A 13,682-nucleotide genomic window follows, 5' to 3' on the forward strand; every position below is an offset into this window, starting at 1 on the left:
CGGGTTTGGCTCCCAGGCAAGGACCTAAACCACTAGTCTGTCATTGGCTATGCTGTGGTGGCAGCTCACATACAAAAAAGAGGAAGATTGGCAGTGGATGTTAGCTTAGGGTGAATCTTCCTCAGCAATAAAATAAAATAAAATAAAATTGTAACCCTCACCTGGACTCCAAGCCATCATACATGTGCTATGCTCTCTACTCTCTCCTTACCTCAATATGTGCCTGTTAAATAAAAGGAAAGTTTGAACCCTGTGCCCTAAGTCACTCTTGGACTTCAGAACTTTTAGTGTATGAAAACAACAAAGCACTAAATTGATACTTTTCTCCTCTTCATCCCTAATCATACCTTTTCTTTGGAATGCCAAGGTTTTCATTTCTCTGGATAATTATATTCCTTCTGCTTTCACCTACTATCACACACTGTTATAATATTGTTTCTCTTTTTATTCATGCTTATTAATTGTCAAAAATACATGAAGCTCTTTTCTCTTTCAAGCAAATTAATCCTAGCCTAGAGCTACTATTTTCTTTGCTTCTTTAAACAGTTTGTTAATATTTTTTTAATATACAAAATGAATATTTGCTCTTGGCTAAAAGAAAAGGTAGAATTTGCTAGAACATAAACCAATGAACTATCTTGTTTCAAGACCCCTTACAAGCTATTGATAACATATTAATATTTTCTGTATTCAAATCTATTGAACACTTCCTTTGCGACAGGCACTATTTTAGGCTCACATGGATACATATATCTCTTTTTAAAAATTAAGAATTTAATAATAAAAATTAGTTGTAAAATTTCATTTTATTTCATGATCTCTTTGAGAGTCGGGCACAATCAAAGGACCATTTAATCTTTTTCCTTTGGTTGCCACTGCTCATTTAAGATGACTCTCTGGACTAGAACTTTCTTACTTAGGCATTCATGTGAAAACATTCATACGAAAACATTCAAGTGAAAACATTCATGTGGAAACGTTAAATATATTGTTGCAGGGAAAGGTTGTGTCTTCATAATTTGTATTTGCCTCTTTTTGTAAATATAAAACAAAAAGTTTTTTTTTTTAAAGATTTTATTTTTTTCCTTTTTCTCCCCAAATCCCCCCCGTAGATAGTTGTATATTCTTCGTTGTGGGTCCTTCTAGTTGTGGCATGTGGAACGCTGCCTCAGTGTGGTTTGATGAGCGGTGCCATGTCCGCACCCAGGATTCGAACCAATGAAACACTGGGCTGCCTGCAGCGGAGCACGCAAACTTAACCACTCAGCCACAGGGCCAGCCCCTAAAACAAAAAGTTTTAATGAAGACAATTTTTCACGTTAATAATAGAATTTTGTTTTGTTTTCTTTCATCGACGATGGCATATATAGGTTATCATATATAATACAGAATACAGAAAAATGAATAATCACAACTTACTAGATACTCTGACCAAGGGAAACAGCACAAAATCAGTGTATGTTTATTTGTAGTATAGACCCTTAATGGGAAGTTAATATTGTAGATGAAGGTAAATGTTATTAAACATTTATCTACCAGCAAAATATATGCTCTGAGTCAGCCTCTGGCTACTTCTAAAAAATAACTAAACTTTCAGGATGATCTATGCTTAGCTCCCTAGGCAAATAGCAGGCAATGCCTTTGTTTTTGCTATTATCACTAATCATTACCATCCAAACTTAATGATTTGGAGCACTGACTGGAGATGTGAAAATAGTACATTAAAAATGTCAATGTGATACAGGTTTTAATTTATTCTATTTTTAGTCTGATTTGATGTGCACAAAGATGAGATTATAGGTTTTTAATAAAATCTATTATAGGTTTTTATTAAAGTAAAATTAATGTGGCATTTTAGGGTAACATCAACATTTATAAGACAACTAACCAAAGCAAACTACCGAGAACATTAAGGAAAAAAAATTCCTGATTTAATGGAAGGTAAGTTATCTTATTTAATAGAAATGTAAAATGTTTCTAACAGTGCATTAAGCCAATAGAAATAAAGCAGGGAGGGCTATGTTATTAGAGAATAATTACATAATCTCAGAAATGAGATTACTTTGAAGAAACTAGCTGAGGTAACATTGGGTTTTAATGAGCCATCCCTGATGGCCTAGTGGTTAAAGTCCGGCACAATCTGCTTTGGCAGCCCAGGTTCCTTTCCTGGGTATGTGGACATACACCACTTGTCTGTCAGTAGCCACGCTGTGGTGGTGGCTCACATAGAAGAATCATAAGAACTTACGACTATATACAACTGTGTACTGGGGCTTTGGGAGGGGGAAAGGAATCAAAAAGGAGAAAGATTAGCAACAGATGTTAGCTTAGGGTGACTCTTCCCTTACAAAAAAATAAAATTAAATTTAAAAAGTTGAAGACATTAATATGGTTGCTTTGGTGAGAGTATTTCAAAGGTTGGAATAAGAGTGGTATATGTAGGTGCTTTTATTACGAAGCTTAGAAAATTGTTTGCCATTTTCCTTTTGTAATTCATCATATTAAAATCGGAATCTTGGATTTTTTCGTGTTTCTCCTTATGCCTCTTACTGCTGCTCCCTTTGCCTCCTGTGTGTTGGAGCCTCCTTCCTTTCCTTCCTTCCTCACTTACATAGTGGTATCCTTGCTGCTGCTCAGCAATACATCTCCCAAATGAAAGGAAGGCTTTCCCTCTCAATATGAGAGCTGGAAATCATTCCATTTAAGGCATGAATTGATGCTTACAAAAACCTGATATTAGTGGGGTAGATATGAGTATTTAAATTGCATTAAATCTGGAAAAAATTTTTTTCTTACCTCACTAAGATATTGGTATAATTACCATGCTAGTAGTTTATGATTTCTTAAGCAAGAATCTTAATTCCTCTACAAAGGAATAGCAGCAGAGATTAATTAGTGGAATTTTTAATAATCTAATTAGAAGCCTTAAGAGCATTGCACTGATACAATTAAGTTTGGAAAAAACACAGCATACTTTAAAAATGAAGTAGAATGTATATGACACGTTCTTTGTAAATCTTCATCCATTTTTTGGAAAAATACCACAAATTAAGTGGTATGTTGATCAAAATTGCACTGATAAAAAGATGAAAATAGAGGTCTATATGTGATTTTTTTACATTTTTCTTGGGAAACCCTTGAGAAGCATTTTTTTTTTTTGTTAATTACACCTGTCTTGTGTGAAATAAGTACCCTTATTTTCCTGTTGGGGGAAAAACACAATTTACATTTGAACATGGTATGTAGGCAAGTCTAACTAGAAACAGCACTGAGTGAGCACTATTTTCTTTCAGAACAGACACAGCCCAGGTGTCCAGCTCCTAGATTCACCGGCTATCATTTTTATTTTTTTGAGGAAGATTAGTCCTGTGCTAACATCTGCCACCAATCCTCCTCTTTTTTCTGAGGAAGACTGGCCCTGAGCTCACATCCATGCCCCTCTTCCTCTTTATATGTGAGATGCCTACCACAGCATGGCTTGCCAAGTGGTGCCATGTCCGCACCAGGGATCCAAATCGGTGAACCCCTGTCCGCCGAAGCAGAACATGTACAGTTAACTGCTGTGCCACTGGGCCAGCCCCTCACCGGCTATCTTGTATAGCCTCTTGATAATTCTTATTGGTGTTTGCAGTATTATCTTTTTCTCATTATGAGATGACTGTCAGAACTACTCATCTCCTTTGGTGGGCTATCAGATCTCTGGGTCAGTTGCTGTGACCCGATGCAGTCCTCAGGCCTGTCACCCTTAATGGAAAGCATTTTTGGTGTGTTCTGTTTGTGGATTGGGGCGCTTCAGCTTGCAATTGTTTTCTTGTCTGTGAAAACTAGGCCTCAGAAAACTGATTGGTTGTGTTCTGATGTCTTTTTATTACTGATTTTATCTTCATTTTTACATTAACCAAGGACCATGGGTGATATATTCCGCCTGACATGTCCTTTTCTACTCCCTGTTTAAACTATTTCTATCCTTTAATGTCCAGATGAAATGTTGACCCTCTCATTAGGCTTCCTCTGATACTCTCAGAAGTAATGGATCCCCCATTTCAATACCAAGTGAAATCTCCCTTTTCCTCTCTAATGGCTTTTCACTTTCTGCCAGCATTTTCTTGTGCTAGACGGGTGCTTCTGAAAGGAATGAGGCATGAATAGTTGTCAGAAATTTTTTCAAATATGCATATTCAGTTCCTGTCTCCAAAGGTTGCATCAGAATCTGGGATGAGCTGGAGGAGGACATGCATATTTTGACAAAATTTTCCTCATGATTTGCATATGTTGTCCTCTTTTTGAAAGTTTTCACCCCAATCTACCTATCTTTGATGCAGACTTCATTACAATTGTCCTTTCTGATTTATCTCCAACTTCTTTATACTACTCCACCCTCTATGTACATTTTACCTGGGACATCATCAATAAACAATTGCTGAATGACTGAATATAAATGAACATTCAAGAGACAATAAAAACTAAGTGGCTGGTCTTGAAGTCCTGTATGCATGCCTCTGACTATCCTGAGTTTTCTAAGTTTGATTTTCTGATTCACTGTTTATTAACACAGCCTTGGATGACATTGGACCTTGATTGTAATACCAGGACAGCCTTAAGCTGTTGCCTATCTCTATCTTTGGCTCTTAAGTAGTAGCTGAAGTCTTCAGTCTCTCTGGCTATATTTTCTGTTTGTAGACTGATGCTTACCCTAAAAAACTTTCTACACTATCCTGGAATTTCCATGAATAATCATAATGAACAATTTTAAGTGCTATGTAGAATAGACATTCTAAGGAAGAAATTAGAGAAATCCCTGTAGTTCAGGTTCACTATACTAGGAAAGACAAGGGGCATGAAGAAGATCCCAATGTCTCATAGGAAAAATGAAAATGTCTAAGTTTTCCAATGAAATCAATATGATAAAACAATGTCTTACTTCCTAAGAAAGACCGTAAATATCATTTCAGCAACATATCTGAATTTTAGTAGTATAGATTTGATCCATAATTTCTAACATCCTGTATTAAAAGAGGTTTATAAATGTTCACACAGCTACCTTATCAATGAGCTATTGGAATACAGCTGTTGATAACTCAGGATCTGCATATATTTGCAAGCACTCCCTAGATTCTACTAGTGCAGAGGGGAAATTTTTATCAGGCATTAGTGGCCTTTGTAAAGAAAATACTTTGTAAATGAAATATGTTTATTTGCAATATGCCTCTATTTCATAAATGTCAATACTCAGTGAGTTGAATATGAATGAAATATGAATGTGATGCAAGAGTTAACTTTTGCTACTTTGCAAATAATGGGCTGAATAAGAGAATATTATAATTTACTTAGAATTTCTTAACCTACTTATATTTATTTACTCATTGTCTCATTTAAAAATAATGACTTTTAAAAAGAGAAGAAAGTTCTGAATTAATGCTTGCTATATCTACTTTTATCTCTGATCTCATAAGCAATATATGTAAAACATTGCAAAGAGAAGATAGCCATTGGCTTTAATGAGCCTAACATATATTGTATATATTAAAATAACAAAACAAAGGATTATAAAAGCAATTTATTTAAGAAAATTTATGGTTTTGACTATTGCATCCTGGATTAATATATTAATAAAATCTGGTTGGACTGATACTTCTTTTCTCCATGTAATTGTTGTCTCTGTATTAGTGCTTTCAGTTTATAAAAGACTGATTAAAACAAACAAAATAAAACAACAATGGACTTTAAGATGAGAGACTAAGTTGTAGGAAATAGAAACTACTCTAGATATATATATCTATCTATATATATATGTATGTATTTTTGAGGAAGATTAGTCCTGAGCTAACATCAATGCCCATCTCCTTCTACTTTTATATGTGGGCCACCTGGCACAGCATGGCTTGATAAGCGATGTGTAGGTCCGCACCCAGTATCTGAACCAGCAAATCCCAGGCTGCTGAACTGGAACATGCAAACTTAACTGCTATGCCACCAGGACAGCCTCTACTCTAGATCTTTTAAATAAAAATAGATTTAATATAGAGGGAATTAAAGTCTTACTAAACCACTGAAAGGCCTGGAGGAGTGGCTCTGGAACACTGTGAATGTCTTTTTGAACAAGATCACTGAACTGGTGCTCATGGTGAAATGCTCCCTCTGGTAAGTGGGAAAGTCAGGAGGTTGTCATGGAAGTTGTTAGATCCAAGAACACACCTTTCTGGTCTCTATCTAGGATAAGAAATCGCAGCTTCCAGCGCTGGCCTTCTCCACTGCATCTGCCTCTTGAAACTCATAAAGTCAACGAATGGACAATGGTCTGCCATTGAAAAGAACTTTACTGCCTCCATAATGTCACTTGTGAACAGGAGTAACCAAAGCAGAGAAAGACGGCCTCTACTTCCTGTCTGCCTCCCAGACATAGCTGCAAGGGAGTGTGGGCAATTAGTTTTTTAGCCTTACAGATTCTGTAGTACAGGAAAGCACGCTAAAGGAAATTGAAATGGAGGTTGGATGCCTTACTATATCCACTGCATTCAAGGTTTGCCAGTCTCTACTAACATTTTAATATGTTATGATCTTAAAGAAAAAACATAGCAATTAGATTAAACTATTATTCTGATGCAATGTAAATTCCTTAAGGGCAGTGATTTCATGTTATTTGTGGATCCTCGGAGCCTCCAACAGGACTTGGCACTATAAGGGCAAAAACATTAAAAATAAGAGGTTTAGTTCTTGCTGTTGAAAATAAGGGAAGAGACTTCTCCCCCCTCCCCTTTCTTAGAGATTTAAAAACGTGTAATTGTGAGTTTTCTCTGTCTCTTTGAAAAGTGTATACATCCTTTCAAAAGCAAAATAAGCCTCTTGTAAGCTTAATGGCCCAGAAATGGCTTTCTCAAGGACTGAGGGCCATCTCTATAGAATAAGGAAGATAGCGCCCCATCTCTTAGTTTCCCTGGGAATATTTTTCTTTATTTCTTTGCTTATTCTTATCCTATGTATACTACTCTCAATATATTTCCTTACAAGTTATATTTGCTCCATGAGTATTTCAGTAGTAATCATTGACCTCTGTTCAGATTAATTTTATTCAAATCATTCTATTTTACTTCACTTTTACTAGTCTGCTCTTGCACACTTTGCTATTCCATGCCACACCCCTTATCCTACGTGTTAGTTCAGTTGCCTAAAACTGATCCCCATCTGCGTAACAGTTCTCTACTCATTTTAAGGCAATTTCACTGACTTAAACTATTTGTCTTCCAATATTTACCTATGATTGTTCCCAGTGCTCATCACAAATCACCTTATTTTCTGATCCTATAGATTAGTCTTTTGTGTGTTGTACTGTGTTGAAAGAGGTCTCAAATCTAAGGCTAATATGTCCACAGATTTCTCCTGCTGATTCTTTATGTTCCATCTCCAAAAACCGTCAGGTTTACTAGGCACTGTCTTTGTGATTCCGATGTGTGACTATATGTAATGAACCATTTCTTCTTAGGCAGGGCTCTGTGAATGTTTCTCTAATTGACATCTCTAGATTAAATTTTTAAAAATTTCTCTTTCTTTAGAATTTAAAATTCCTTTAATACTCTCAGGGATACAACTATTGCACTGTAATGGCTTTGGGTTTCCCCTTTTCCAGTGCGGAAATGTTGGATTTGGTGAAGTTGATGATATTGCCAGAAAATCAAACTAACTGACAAAAAACTGAAGTGAGAAATGTGGTCTGTTGAGCAGAGATTAGGGTTAGAGTTCTGGAAAGATCATTGATAAAAAAATCAGCTGCTCAGGGAAGCATGAGAGCTGAGACAGGCTTCAGACTATGTCCTGAGGAAGGGCCTAGGGAGGATTAGTAAACACGTCAGGGCTGGAGCTTGGAGAATGGCCAGTAACACTGAGAGCTGGGACTGTTTTCTAGCTATTGGTGAGGACAGTTCTTATAGAATTTTCTTCCTTTTTGATCCATGGACAGTTTAGATCTTTCTTAATCTGTTCCATTCAGAGTTAGACTCTTAGGAAAACCTTGTGGTTCAAGTTCTTCTTGAATCCCCGTGATACAGATGAAAGCAATTCCTGTGGGATTGGGAAAGTCAAGCTCCTGTGGTAAGTCTGTTCACAAGGTTAAGATGATCCACCACTGCAACAATTACCTCAGGGCGGGGGACATTTCTCATTCTAGAAACTGGAAATCAGGGAAAGCTTAGGTGGGATATAGAATGGAAATCTGTCTCTCTTGGTCTTCTTGAGTACAGATACTTCAGACTTTTTATTTTTAACACTTATGAGGAAGACTCCTTGATGGTGGCACATAAAATAATATCCCCTGGGAAGAGGTTAGATTAGCAAAGAGAAGGAAGGAAATGAGAAATCCAGACAAGTTGTTTCTGAGGGTTGCCAATCGTTGAGTCCAGGGTTTGACTCTCTCAGTGCTGCCCATGATAGAACAGGGCCTTTACACTCTGGGGCAGAAGGACCATTTTAAAGCAAGCCATTGTTTGTTTAACAATTTTTTTAAGGCTTTTAGTATGTCAAATCACTACCAAGAGAATCAGGAGAAGGTATTTTGGGTACAAGTTGGGTTGGAGTATGAAAATGTGGTGAAGAGGATTCTAGGATTCGCTGTTTGAGAGATAGTGTTTAATGATGTGTGAAATTCCCCAAAGTGAAAGTAAGATTCATGGTGAAATAATTGGGTTAATTTGACATAAGGGAACACTTGCCATCTGGAATTTTTTTCTCAGTAATTAACCTTTAAATGTCCTGTGTTACATTTATTAAGTAAGATGGATTTTCTTAAAGGCCTTACAGGATCTGAGCCTTTTCACATCCTCTCTGAGAGGGAAGTGAGAAATGGATAGACACATCCTCCAAGGGGATTCTGAATGGGTTCTTTAGAATGCTTGACCTCATTTTGGGGCTCTTTTATTTTTTAATTTTTTGTTTTCTTTTTTTTTTTAGTGAGGAATATTGGCCCCAAGCTAACATCTGTTGCCAATCTTCCTCTTTTTGCTTGAGGAAGATTGTCCCTGGGCTAACATCTGTGCCAGTCTTCCTCCATTTTGTATGTGGGATGCCACCACAGCAGAGTGTGATGAGTAGTGTGTAGGTCCACACCCAGGATCGAACTGACAAACCCCAGGCTGCTGAAGCAGAACATGTGAACTTCACCACTATGCCACCAGGCTGGCCCTATTTTTTTTTAAGTAAAAAATTATAACATTGTACTGTGGGATTTATGATGTATTTACATATAAAATATATGACAACAATAGTATAAAGGCTTGGAGTATAAGTGGAATCACACAATTCCAGGTTCTTATCGTTGCACGAAGTGGTGTAACAGTAAGTCTTAGTAGACATTGAGAAGTAAAATCCTTAATCCATTTTGAGTTGATTTTTGTGTGTGGCATATGAGTCCAATTTCATTCTTTTGTATGTGGCTGTCCAGTTTTCTCAAGAGTGTTTATAAAGAGTCTATCTTTTCCCCATTGTATATTCTTGGCTCCTTTTGGTAAACTAATTGACCATATATGCACGGGTTTATTTCTGGGCTCTCTATTTTGTCCCAATAATCTGTGTCTGTTTTTTCAATTGAATAAATTTGACATGTTATATTATGTGAATTTAAAGTGTACATTGTGTTGCTTTTATACATTTATGTATTGTAATATGATTGCCCTTGTAGGGGTATTTATTACATTACATAATAATAGTACAATATTATTGTCTATATTCATTATACTGTGCATTATATCTCTATGGCTTATATACTACTTGCTGCAAGTTTGTACCCTTAAGCACTATGAGTCTTATCTCCGCTCCCCCCATCCCCTGGTAACCACCATTTTACTCTCTGTTTTTTACAGGTTTAACTTTTTTAGCTTCCACATGTAAGTGATATCATACAATACTTGTCTTTCCCTGTCTGACTTATCTGGCTTAACATAATGTGCTCAAGCTCCATCCATGTTGTCCAAAATGGCAGGATATTCTCCTTTCTCTTGGCTGAATAATATTCTCTTGTGTATATATCTGACATATTTCTTATCCATTCATCCATTGATGGGCATTTGGATTGTTTCCATTTTTGGCTATTGTGAATAATGCTGTGATAACCATATATCTCATCAAAATCCTGTTTTCATTTCCTTTGGGTCTATACCCAGAAGTGGAATTACTGGATCGTATGATAGATCTATTTTCAATTTTTTGAGGAACCTCCTTACTGTTTTCCATAGTAGTTGGACCAAGTTACATTCCTACAAAGGGTGTATAAAGGTTTCCCTTTCACCACATCCTCGCCAGCACCTGTTGTCTGTCTTCTTGATAATAGCCATTATAACAGGTGTGAGGTGCTATCTCATTGTGGTCTTGATTTGCATTTCCCTGACAATTAGTGATGTTGAACATCTTTTCACGTGTCTTTTGGTTATTTTGATGTCATCTTTAGAAAAATGTCTATTTAGTTCTTCTGCCTGTTTTTTTTTCTTTTGAGGAAGATTAGCCCTGAGCTAACATTTGCCACCAATCCTCCTCTTTTTGCTGAGTAAGATTGGCCCTGAGCTAACATCTGTGCCCATCTTCCTCTATTTTATGTGTGGGATGCCTGCCACAGCATGGCTTGATAAGGGGTGCATAGGTCCACGCTGGAAATCTGACTTGTTGAACCCCGGTCCACCGAAGCAGAGCATGTGAACTTAACTGCTACACTACTGGGCCAGTCCCTCTTCTGCCAATTTTTTAATCAAACTCTTTTTTTTGTTATTAAATTGTATGAGTTCTTTTTATATTTTGGATATTAACCCTTTATCCGATTTATGATTTGCAAAAGTTTTCTCCCATTCTGTAGGTTGTCTTTTCATTCTTTTAATTGTTTATTTTGCTATGCAGAAGCTTTTGATTTTGGTGAAGTCCCATTTGTTGATTTTCACTGTTATCGTTTGTGGTTGTGATGTCATGTCCAAAAAATCATTGTCAAGACCAATATCAATGAGCTTCTTCCCTATATTTTCTTCTAGAATTTATGGTATCAGTTCTTATGTCTAAGTCTTTGATCTATTTTGAGTTAATTTTTGTGAGTGATGCCAGATATGGGTCCAATTTCATTGTTCTGCATGTGTTTCTCCAGTTTCCCCAGCACCATTTATTGAAGAGACTATCATTTCCCCTTTGGGTGTTCTTTGCTCCCTTGTCAAATCTTAGTGGACTGTATATGCCAGGATTTAATTCTGGGCTCCCTATTCTGTTCCATTGGTCTAAATGTCTATTTTTATGCCAGTACCACAGTGTTTTTATCACTATGGCTTTGTAGTATAGTTTGAAACAAGGAAGTGTGATACCTCCAGCCTTGTTCTTTTTTCTCAGGATTCCTTTGGCTATTTGGAATCTTTCGCAGTTCCAAACAAATTTTAAGATTGTTTCTTTTATTTCTGTGAAGGATGCCTTTGGTATTTTGATGGGGATTGTGTTAAATCTAGAGATGGCTTTGGGTAGTATTGCCATTTTAATTATATTAATTTTTCCAATCCATGAACACAGGATATAAAAATATGGAACGCTTCACAAGTTTGGGTGTCATCCTTGTGCAGGGGCCATGCTAATGTCTCTGTATCATTCCAATTTTAGTGTATGTACTGCTGAAGAGAGCACTGGGGATCTTTTATCAGGGCAGACTTCTGACAGCATGCCCAGTAATGGGCACCCTAAAACTCAGTGCTGTCATTCGTCTGTAAGAAACCCATCCAAAATCGACAGACCCAGTGGCCAAGGTCCAATGCCAAGGTGCTAGGTTCTGCACGTGGAATGTAGGCTGGATCTTACCTTTGCGTACTCATTTTGCCAGGTAGTTTTGTAGAGTGCACAACCTACAAAACCCAATGTATAGTCCCTGCTAATTCTGCTATTTTTCTTTAATTCAATGCCAAATAGAAGGGATAGGCAACATAATTTCACGGAATGGGATATAGACACTTTCATTTTGGTTTTCTCCCAGAATCTTCCCTTGTTTAAATCTCATGCCTGGTTTGCAAAAAAGAAAAATAATTCATAGGAATGTTATATCCTTTGTTGTAATCTCCACATCTTCAAAATCAGTATAAATAAGCTGTTATGAGAGAGGACAAGTGGGAGCTTTAAGACAGAAGTATTTAGGTTCTTTTACATTTCTTATATACCGACTTTATAATAGTTATTATGTTGATTGGAATTGTGTGTATATTTTTCTGCTTACTCCCAAAACACACTCCTTAAAGGCAAGGAGAATGCTTTCATATTTGAATTCTAAGCACAGAGCACAGTGCCTGACATATATTTGTCATTTAACGAATGCATGATACTTCTTAGTTTTCCCTGTTTTACTTCCTTAAGGAATATTAGAGGAAAGGATCTGAGATATAAATTTCAAAATAACATGTGGATTCTTTCTAATGAGAGAAGCAGAAGAGCTATTTTCTAAACGCCTCCATTTCTTTTCAAGACTGCTAAAGTTGGGTAGCACACTTTTATAAAGACTACACCTTACAATACTATTGTAACTAAGATTTAAATTTTTAACGCCAAGGGTTTAATTTTTACTTTTTTTTTCTATTTTACTCCTGGACTCTGGGTAAGAAAATTATGTCAAGTCCTGTGTCAATCATTACTGATAATATGATATTAAGTGGCTACTTAATGACTTTAAACTCAGAGTTCTATTTCTTTACGTTAGAAATATAGGAGAACGTATTTTCACTTAGAATTGTGTTACATTTGTTGAACTTCTTCACAAATGCAGCACACAATTATTATTGCTGTACTAGTATTCATTGAATACCCACTGGTAACATAGCTCTCTGATAAAACATAAGAACTTGACAAGTTGTGGCTTGGCTTTGAAATAGAAAAATGGATTTGAAGTTGCCTACAATAGGATTAAACACTGGAAGAAACAACAGACTGTATTCAAAGCATGATTGTATTCAGCCCATGATTCAACACACCTTGGAGTTCAGCCAGCATTATAGTTAACGTGGATGGGATGGATGTGGTGCTCAATTTGTTTTCCTTTTGATCTCATTAGAAGGGTTCTCATGTGAAGCACTTTACAGATTTTTTACCTTTAAACTATAGTATAGCAAAAGGACTCTTTAAAACATTTAAACTTGATTTTATTCTACCCCAGAAGTACCAGGATCTCAAGGCAACAATTTGTAGTTCTCTAATAAGATAAAACTCTCTCCTCCTCTTCTATACGGGTTTAGTGCCTGCAGTAGGAAGACAACTTTTATAGCAGTACCACTGGAGGCTGCCATGTTAAAATCCTTTCCATTTGCAGGAAAACTCCATTGTTGCTGATAAGGAATCAAGTGGAAAATTAGAGCCTGGGATATGAAAATCTCTCTGATGATTGTTTAGCACAAAGGAACATTTTTGTTTTGGGACTGAAATAAATCCCTATATCTATTTTTAAGAAATGCTTACAGTGTAAATATGTCATTCATGATTCTTCAAACATGAGCTTTGCAAAATGAGCTTGGAAATGGCCTATATTTAAATCTAAAAAAACCTCATGACAAAATGATACTAACTATAGAGCTTACAATGTTTTTTGTCATTTAGAGAGAAAAATATAAAGTCTCTGATTTCCTGTGGTAATTAGTGCCTCTTTTATGGAAGCATAAAATGCTCTAATGATAATGTTGTGGGAAGTCATTTGGTTTTTA

The 13,682-nt window shown here is 36.4% G+C and overlaps 1 non-coding gene across 1 annotated transcript; it reads right to left on the bottom strand.

Annotated features, from left to right (window-relative positions):
- Positions 1 to 11,525: 11,525 nt before the first annotated feature.
- On the bottom strand, positions 11,526 to 11,631 carry LOC124243116 (U6 spliceosomal RNA). The gene has a single exon (XR_006889613.1). It is a non-coding gene; the product is annotated as a U6 spliceosomal RNA (small nuclear RNA).
- Between the last annotated feature and the right edge of the window lie 2,051 nt (positions 11,632 to 13,682).

Source organism: Equus quagga, chromosome 7 (genome assembly GCF_021613505.1).
Source record: "Equus quagga isolate Etosha38 chromosome 7, UCLA_HA_Equagga_1.0, whole genome shotgun sequence".
In the NCBI taxonomy this organism is placed as follows: domain Eukaryota; kingdom Metazoa; phylum Chordata; class Mammalia; order Perissodactyla; family Equidae; genus Equus; species Equus quagga.